General features: G+C 35.7%; 1 long non-coding RNA gene across 5 annotated transcripts; it reads left to right on the plus strand.

Annotated features, from left to right (window-relative positions):
• The first annotated feature begins 5743 nt into the window (after positions 1-5743).
• On the plus strand, positions 5744-9182 carry LOC113302420. 5 transcript variants are annotated; one of them, XR_003336880.1, is made up of 8 exons: positions 5744-5933; positions 6106-6223; positions 6329-6757; positions 6859-6981; positions 7210-7255; positions 7743-8062; positions 8365-8533; positions 8795-9182. It is a non-coding gene; the product is annotated as an uncharacterized LOC113302420 (long non-coding RNA). The 5 variants fall into 5 exon arrangements; XR_003336879.1 differs by having other exon boundaries at positions 6329-6981; XR_003336883.1 differs by having other exon boundaries at positions 6329-6981; positions 7748-8062.
• Positions 9183-10212: the final 1030 nt, after the last annotated feature.

Consider the following 10212-nt stretch of genomic DNA (forward strand, 5'->3'; position numbering starts at 1 on the left):
ATCACGTGTTATTTCCTGCGGGTCCCACGACTCGACCCACTCACTCGAGACATCAAACATGTCACAAACTGGGGGATACTTACTGGGGTATTGGTCTGGCGGTTTACAACGTGCGGCGTGCAACGCACCCATATATAAGAACGTGTCAGGAGGCATGGACGGTTAAGATGATGAGGGAAGTGGGCTATGACGTGATCGTGCAATCACCTACACGACCCCACTACTCCATCACTCAACTTCCTCCACTTCCTACGAGATGAGGGTTTGCGTTCAATGACTTGTATAAATAGGTCCTTAGCCTATTTCCAAACGACACGAAAAACACAGAAAAACCAAGTGTTGTCATCCGTATCCATAAAACATCCAGAGCTGATTGCTTACATTATTGCGAGCCAGTTCATCATTCTGATACAAGTCATAATCAGCCAACACCTTCACAATCTCAACACCTTCTTCGCTTCCCTTCCTAAGATCAACTCTATCTACTTCACTTTGTGGCCGAAGCAAGTCTGGAACGACCATTTCTTGGTTTAGGCCAGAATTGTATAGATTGATATCTCGAATCATAAAGCACTCCCGTGCAGTGCATTTTTTTAGAGTTTAGATTCATTTCTCATTCACACACACCGAAAACTGCCAAAACCAGCAGAAATAGTTTTCACCCATAAACAATAGGATAGTCAGTCTTCACTTTCCTTTGTTGATAAAAGTTCTCGCTGATATCTCTGTGTGATCTTCAGTCTTCAACCTTCAAAGGTAACCGGTGGATTATAAAACCCAAATAATATAATCTTATACTTATATTTAATAAACTTAAATCAATATATATAGTTTTGGTCATCCAATATTGACATGACATACTAACACTTGTGGATTCAACCGAGCAACACCCTAATAAGAATGACTTAAATCAGATTTAAAGAGAGAAAACAAAACGGGAAGTCTCAACAAAAAAACTTACAAAAACTAGTCACAATATCAAATATTTTTGCTTTTTGTTGAATCTTTGTTAATATCGCATATAAATTCTGCTAACTTTCCCAAAGTTTCAAGCAGTATTATTGAATATTTGATCAAATAAGAAAAAAATCTTTCAAAGATATGGAAAGAATAATATGATATTTCCTCAAGTATGTCATGTGATTCTAACTGTGTTTTAGGGATTAGACAATACACGATAGTTATGTAACCAAAATAAGTCTCCAAGGTCGATTTCCACTCGAGTACTCGCTAATCAAGCGACACGAGTTTCAATTCCTCCCTGAATCCGATTATTGGCGATTAAATCGCTCGAGGAGGTTGATTTTCAATAAATTTTCTATATAATGAGTTGACGAGTTACCGATTTTAGCCATTAAATTTTGGTTTTAGTTACATATAGCTCATGTTTGTAACAATATATATTATTAGAGTGATTATAAATCTTTAATAAACGTAGTCGAGTGTTACCCAAGTATTGGCGATTTCCTCAACCAATCTCGTTACTCCTCTCTCTTGGTCGAGAAAGATCCGAGGAGAGATTTCAAATACTTTGCTCGATGGTTAACCAAACAGGTTATTGGGATATATAGGAAATTCAAACGGGTACCAGGATGGGAAGTTTGGGAGAGTACCAAATCGAGTAGTTAAATTGTAGAGAAATCCTGGGCCTGACTATTTAAACTAACCAGAACAGGTCACACCGTCCTATAACATATTGTGACGGGATTCAGGATTTTACGGACACAATCAAGGCCTAGATTTTTCAGGTATTATTTAAAATCCTGCTCAACATCCTTACTCTTAGTCATTTGATACTTGTTAAACCTTATCCAATCGGGGAGGTCAAATATTACCCGATAAGCTTGTACAAGTTTCGTCAGTTTATGATGGATACCATCAGCTAAGAAATAAACCATATTATAACGACAACTGTTGATGGCTTCATTATAAGGAGGTGCTACATCCTTGATCATTTTATCAAAAAAATGTGAGTATGCCATCACATTCAAGTCGTTATTTGACCTAGGCATTCCCAAAAAATCATGTCAAAACTAAAAATCATATGATGTCACCGCCTCTAATACCATATAACTAGTCTAGCTAGTCTTTACCCCCTATATTGTCCTTTCCAAACTACCAGATAATTCTTCAATGACCATTGCATATAATCCAAACTACCTAGTATTCCAGGATATCATCGTACGACATTCTCAACTTATACTCTCTTCAAATCTTCAGGAGTAGGTTGTCGCAAGTATCTCCGAAAGTCATGCATAATGTGAGGAAAAATATCTTTAGTTAGATAGTAGAATGTTGTTGTTACTCTCACATGAGTGTAATCATTGATATTATCATCAGGGGTACTTTTGCACAAATATTTCCTCATAGAAACTTGTTAGAGCATTGCTCGGATGAACCGACCAGGCGTTGATATGTCAAGTTTGGTTGTCATATTTTAGTTTCAAATTTCAAAGCTGCTTGATTAGATTACTAGAGTCAACTTCGTTAGGTTAGACTTGGAACATTATAAATGTTGAAACAAACTCGTGTTACTCTGAAAAACCTGAAGACGTATCGATATTAACGTAGACATAATCCTTCTGTTTCAGGTTTGTAATACATACTTGACTTGTTTCCACTTCTATATATGTTTCTTTCAAGTTGTTTATATTGAAATCATAATATATGAAGTTGTATTTATATATTTATAATATTAGAGACTTGATAATTAAGTTATGATCAAAAATGCCAAATAAGTATATATTAGTTGTTTTATACGACTTTGTCATATTGGTTTATGGAGTATAACGTTCATCTTTTGAACTTTGTAAATGCGACATAATACTATTTGGAAATTTGTTAGTAGTTTAGTGTGTTAAACTTAATTTGGATCGATTGCAAGCCTAAAAAATTATGTTTAACTATATGAGTTTAAGGAAGTAGACTTACGAACCTTGTTTCGTAGTTGAAAAGAATCAAGGGATCTATAGCAGGAAGATCCCTTACCTAGGAATTTATATCTGGACTGGAACCTTAAGTAAGGATCTATACTAGGACTGGTCCCAATGATCTATAGCAGGGTCGATCCCTACCTGGAGATCTATTGCGGGACCGATCCCTATATGTCAATTAATTAAGAAACATATTTCTGATTTGTCTATAACTCTAGGGTTTGCATAGATATCGGAATATGTTTTGGTTAACATGGAAATTTTACATTAATATTATGATAATACACCACACCAAATTCAAGGATTAGCAACTCATATTAGCAACAACTTATGAACTATTGCGAATTTTCAATTGCTAATTTTTGTTGCAAAAAATTCGCAACTGCGGAGAACAGTTACAAAACTCGCAACTGTAACGATTCACAACAAAATTCAGTTGTACGCGTGCGACTCGTATGTGTACTACCCACACTTTCAAGCTGACTCGATTTCAGCCCATTCAGATAGCCGGAATCAGCTTCAAAACTGACTCGGCCTTTATCATCATCGAGAATACCTCTTTTATCTTATCTTCTCTTATCTACCTTTCATTCTATTTTTCCTTCCTCTCTGGTTTTCGCCTATGAATCTATGCTTCTCTCTCATTCTTTTACCACTTTCTACTACCAGCAACATCGTTATCATCAACTTCATAAACCCCCAACTCCTTTTTCCTCTTTTCTTTCGGAACTCTAGAAATTTCTTTCTGTTTTGAAGAGCCCCTAAACCCAAAACCTAATTGTCGTTGTTGAAGATGAAGAAGATAGAAAACATCTTGGACTAGGGTTAACACAAAAGGGTTTGTTTGTTTATTTGATATATGTTTATTGTGTAAATGAAATTTCGATAAATATGTGGTATGACAAAAGCGGAAGCGGTATGATGACAAGGAGAATCCACTCCTTAAGGTGATGATAGAAACTCCAATCCATGAGAAAAGACTCTAATCCAAGAGTTAAAATAGAATAACAAAGGTGTTTAACCAAACAAACTTGATAGTTTCATTAATCAATAACAATAGCGAGCCGCAGCTAAATTGGAATGACAATAGAAAAGGCTATTTATAGCCTGCAACCATAAACCCTAGAGTCTAGAACTTTCCTAAACAAGATAAACTTATAAAGAAACTAATTATCCTAACTAATAAAATACCAAACCAATGAATATCCTAACAAATAAGATACTAAAATTGAGATATATCCAAGATATCAGTAAATCGTGGAATATACTTGACTAATCAAAGATACGTCCCAAATCTGGCTCCCCCACTGCGACGAAACTCGCCTCGAGTTTACATATAAAATGATAAATTGAAAAGAGAAACTTGAAACTACCACTGGTAACACAGCTTGATCTTGAATTTTGCATCGGATTACTAGCCAGTCAGCATATAGATTCAGGTCCACCACTTTCAGTATATGCATGTAATGACTCATCAACCAATGGTGTTTTTTTCCACGCAGCATCCACCCGGTATCCACAAGATTTGGATGTTCTATTATAAAACTTTGTATATGTGTCTTCATTATCTTTAGACATTGAGTATCTTCTTGGACATTAGTACTTATGTCATTTTCAACCTCAAGGTCAAGGCTGCCTTGAAACTTAGTTTCACCCGTTGTAACAAGTGGGCTTTTAAAAGACTTCTCATTCGATTCACTCGGCCATCGTTTGCCTGGTATTATCATGATTTTGGTTTTGCTCCACATGAATTCATAAATATTGTCACATCGATTACGAGTGGCATGAACATCAATTAACCACGGTCTTCCCAATACGATGTAGCACATATCCATATCAACAACTTCATGAAAATTTGAACTAGAATAATACTTACCGATGGACAACGAAAATATGCAACCACCAACCCTTGTTATTGTTCCTCCGTTGTTAAACCACTCAATCTAATCAGTACAAGGATACCAATCTATGTTGAGACCAAATAATTCTGCCATTCTTTTCGACATCAGATTTTCTTCGCAACTACTGTCTATTACAAAGTATCAACCTCTACCATTAACTTCTCCAACAAACTTGGGAAATTGAACGTGAAGTTATGCCATGGTTCTGAAGTCTGGTTGCTTGAATGACTAATTTATCTTAAACGGTATCGTGTAGCAACATGGAAGAATATGTGAAGACAGAAGTACTGAGATCGACTTAAAAGAAGTTGAGTGAAATAATTAATGGGATTAGTTCATGTTAACGAGTAATAAAAACTAAAACCCAACAATCTATAGTTTTACGGATCTCGCTTAACATACTTCTCTCTGGAAGTAACAAGCAAAGGTTTCAGTAAAAGGTAATAGAGAATAATATACGTACCAAAACATAGGTTGAAACTTGATGATAGAAAATTGATTTTTTTTTGCTTGATAAAATCCTAGAGATCACAAGAATCCTTGACTGATTCTTCTAGGAGGCCTCACAGACGAACAGCAACGCATGAAAACCTGCTCTAAATACCACCTGGTATGGCACAAGCGGAAGCGGTATGATGACAAAGAGAATCAACTCCTTAAAGTGATGATAGAAACTCCAATCCAGGAGCAAAGACTCTAATCCAAGAGTTAAAATAGAATAACAAAGGTGTTTAACCAAACAAACTTGATAGTTTCATTAATCAATAACAATAGCGAGCCGCAGCTAAATTGGAATGACAATAGAAAAGGCTATTTATAGCCTGCAACCATAAACCCTAGAGTCTAGAACTTTCCTAAACAGGATAAACTTATAAATAAACTAATTATCCTAACTAATAAAATACCAAACCAATGAATATCCTATATCCAAGATATCAGTAAATCGTGGAATATACTTGACTAATCAAAGATACGTCCCGTATAAATATGTCAGGATAAGATTAAGGTTTTGAAATTCAAATTCAATTTGATTTGTTACAGTATGAGATGGGGTTCTAGGTCTGCTGTAAAGAGCTGGATATCACCCTGCTTGTTACATGTTAGTTTTCTTTTTCTTCGTATGTCATCGTTAATTACAAGACTTGGATATTTTCATTCAGTGTATTGGATGTTTTATTGTTGTTTTTCTTCATTGAGTGATGATTGTTGTTTTTGGTTGATTAAGGAGAATTTTCAGATTTTGAGTAATTAGGATTATTGTGTTTGTTTAGAACTTGCAGGCTAAAGGGTTGCAGGGAGGGAGCTATGTAAGAATACATACAAGCAGCAAACTGATTGATCCTTCACCAGAAACAATATTTGACATTTTGGGGGTTAGACAAAATTTGGGTTAGTTTCTAACGGAAATTAAATTCTCTTAATTAGTAGTTTCTGAAACTGAATTATGTTTTCGATGCTAGAATTGTTGATGTGAGGATATTAAATTTTTTGCAGGAAACTCTTGGTTTTGTGTTCATTTTCTTATTCAGAATACTTTCTTTTGTTTCAGAAAGTTGTGGTCGAAAAGGATAGTCGCACAGATTCTGTGCTTTTCCTTGATTGGTCTATCTAACAATGTTATCAGTTGATCCAATTCTATTCCTAAGTTTCCTGTAACTCATACATGGTAGATGATTATACGGGTAACAAAGAGTAATGCATAATCATCTACCATGTATGAGTTATAGAACAAAGAGTAATGTATACAGGTCCATTTTATCGTCGGCTGAATTGAATGTTACATACTAGGATGGCAAAATTCTCATGTGTATTAATGGGTGAATGGCTTAGATTTTGAGTGATTTTTTCTGTGTATGAATTCTAACTGTTGGGTCTCTATGCGATTCATGTTTCCAGTCAATAATTGTTCTGCCAATATTAGAGGTACTGGATAGTTATTTCTATTGTGATTTTGATTCTCGATGAGGAAGCAATTTATGGAGACTGATTACGTTTGTTTGTCATATACACCTCTTTCCCTACAGGTCATAATGACGTTGTTATTACCTTGCATTCAGCCTGATGGCACAAAATTGGCTACTGGATCTGGTGATACTTTGGTGCATTATGGGATCTCACTACTCGGACCCTATTGCACACCTGTCTAAGTACAACACTTGAACACTTCTTAGGAGGATTTAGTTATTTGAATTTCATCTTAATGACATGCTTTCCCATCTAGTTAATCTAAATTCCATTTCTGCGACATGGACTTGGATTAGGTTAGGTGACTAATTTTATATTAAGGCAATTGGATTGACCTGCAATTTCAGAATATTGTTATTCTGCTGGTGGTGTGAAGACTTTATTAACTGATCTAAATAATCTGATCGTAGTGGTCGGGGGAGCTACATCTCTGGAAGCTGGGGTTTACACAACTAGGTATTGACACATGCTTATGAGCTGTTTCATTCTTTATAATAAATATGCTGACTGTAAATTTGTTAGTATGTAACGCACGTCGTTTATAATATAATAACGTGTTGTGGTAGGTGACACGAAGACTTTGCTTTACCATTTATTTCATATGTAATTTGAGTTCGTTTTTCACCTCTCAATTTATGCATCCTCAAAGTTCTTTTTTGCGATTTATTTAGTTCCTCATAATCTTATGGGTCGAATGATTAGTTTAAATCATTTGGCTTATGTGTTGTATGACAACTCAACATCTACTTGTATCTTAGGTCTTCTACCTCCCCGGTTTCCTCTTCTACCTCCCCAGTCAAAGGAAATAATTGAAACCATATGTTGCTTTCTGCTAGCATTTCCCTGGACTGATAAATCTATACTTGATCTATTTTTTTTATGAAATAAATTTGTTGGAACTGTGCTAACTGGGGCTTCCTTCATGTATATTTTTTATGTGTAGAGAAGGTGCGGGGATATGCTGATGGAGTTCTCGGAAAACCAATGACGGACCTACAGCTGGGCTAAAGGGGACTTTAGCCCGGGTAGGCTTCCCAGTCCACAAGCCAATTTTTTTCTTTTTTTTGCTCGACCAAGGCTTCTATCCCGGGTCTTAAAAGGAAATTTATCTTTCCTGGATCCGTCCCTGCGGAAAACCATCCTTGATCAGAGAGTCCTCGAGAGGAAAGTACCCCTGGTGTCGCCCATAATTTCATAGCTTTATAAATCTTGCAAGGTAGCATACAATGATCAAATTTAGTCGGTAGAGCTCGTACTGGTCAGGTATATAAATCATTCTTAATATTCAGAAATTAATATAGTTTATGTATGGTTTGTTTAACTTTAACTTTAACACCTAAATTACATTTGTTCTTACTTTAACATGGTTAGAATTGTAGCTTAGATATGTGAATTGGTTACACTGCTTCATTAACACTTCACTGTTTTTAATCGGATGCAATCAAGGACATGATTTCTGTAATCTTGTTCTTCTTTCATATTCACTATGTCATGCTTTTGGCATATTCTTTATGAGAAGGTCCGATAATTAGGCTGATGCTAACGACTAAAATGAATGTGCGCAGTACTGTAAAACGATGGCTCACCACAACTCCTGGTGCACCCACAACCCACTGGTCCCAACTCCATTGTGTTTTTCTCAGCTAATATATGTCATGGCTGGACGAGATTACAGGAAGTCTTAGTATGGTTGTTCAAAATGCACAGAGTTACACCGTGTACTAACTATGTCAGGTTAGGCACTAAAATCATCCTTACTCTCCTTCCAATGTTGTCAGGGATTGTGAAAACGTAACCCTAACTGTGGCATTTGTAACTTTCTGAAGCTAAAATGTGGGGTGCTGGTGCTGAAAAAAATAGTTAAGCACTGGTGATCCCTTGTAGAGTTAGTCTCACGCAATGGTATCAGTTTCTACTTTCTTGTTGGTTTTAGAGAGTCTATTACATTTTTAGAGCTCGTGCTTTGTAGAATATTGATGTCTACATGTCAAACAGGTGGTTCGTAGGGAGTTGTAGGAATTCCTTCTTTTATCCTACTTCTGGGAAAGTTCTTCATGTAGACGTTTTCTCACAGCGGCGCTACCTCCACTTTCTCGAGTACTATAATCTAACTGGTAAGGCGTTAATGAGATCTTTGCTTTCAGTTTCATATCTGTCTTAGCAACTTTCGTGCTAGATCTTTGTAATATGTGAAGTGAACTGGTATAAGTCGGTTGTATTTAGTATAAGCTGAATAATGATTGATATGGAAAACATGAAATGGCTGTATAAGTGACAAGCTTATTAGAAAAACTGTAAGTGTTGGGTAAGTTCTCTTGTTTGGTAAGTCGTAAAAATGCCAATGTTAATGTGTAAGTTCTCACTTGTAATGTGCCACTTTTAATGTGTGCGTTCTCACTTCTAAAATAACTGTAATTGATGAAATAATTGTATGCTAGCTTCTTGTTCATTTAATTTCCAAATGACCTGGAGAAGCTTGATTTTTTGACAGGGGAACATGTGGTTTTGACCAGGTCAAACCTGGTTTTTGACCGGTCAAAACTACTATTTTTTATGGTTGCAAAATGATGTGATTTGTAGATAGTGGTAAAAAGTGATTCGATTCTCGAACTTGTGAAGGATAACTTTAGATTTAAATTCAAAACTAAATAGAAAACTCACTAATAATTATAACAAACACTGATAAAGTTGGTATCAATATTAAAAGAACACTGAGGTTAAGATTCCATTATTTTCCAAGTTTAAAGTGATTTAATCCAATCTTTGTATTCATACAATTTTCTCGTTCAATTTGATTCTTACTATTGCAACAAGTAGATTTTCAAAAGCAATAATTGTAAATACCAAGTATGAAGCATCAAAAGTCTTAAACTAAGCATACTCCATCAAAATAGATCACAATTACTCAAATAAAAATCATATTCGATATTAGTTCAAGGAAAATAATCATAATAAAATTGCAATAAATAGATAAAAGAGAATATACCACTTCTTGTTGGAAAAATAGCTTCCTCTAGCGCCTCAGCAATGGGGTTTAGCTCCTCATATTAACCATGTTCTCAAAATATGTTTTTATAGCTCAAAAGTGTACAAGGAGGTGAAAAGGTGATAACACAGCCGATTCACAACAGTGTGAAGGTGTTGCAGAATCTCTGTTACAAAGAGGAAACAGTAGCTAAAGACCTAATGCAATTACTGTTGATAAACGATAGATGGGTTCTGTTGTTGAATAGCGATAGTGTTCTGCGACAGATACTTGTGCGTCAATGTTCTTCGTGTTCTTCCTCTTCAGCAGCAGCAACAGAATAAGGTATTTTCCTGCAACTCGATCTCTGGATCTCTGTGGTGTTCTAAACTTCTCTGAAAGGCTTCGTATCCCTTATATGACTTATCCCCTCTCCTTTTATAGGCCA

The sequence above is a fragment of the Papaver somniferum genome, chromosome 8 (genome assembly GCF_003573695.1).
Source record: "Papaver somniferum cultivar HN1 chromosome 8, ASM357369v1, whole genome shotgun sequence".
In the NCBI taxonomy this organism is placed as follows: domain Eukaryota; kingdom Viridiplantae; phylum Streptophyta; class Magnoliopsida; order Ranunculales; family Papaveraceae; genus Papaver; species Papaver somniferum.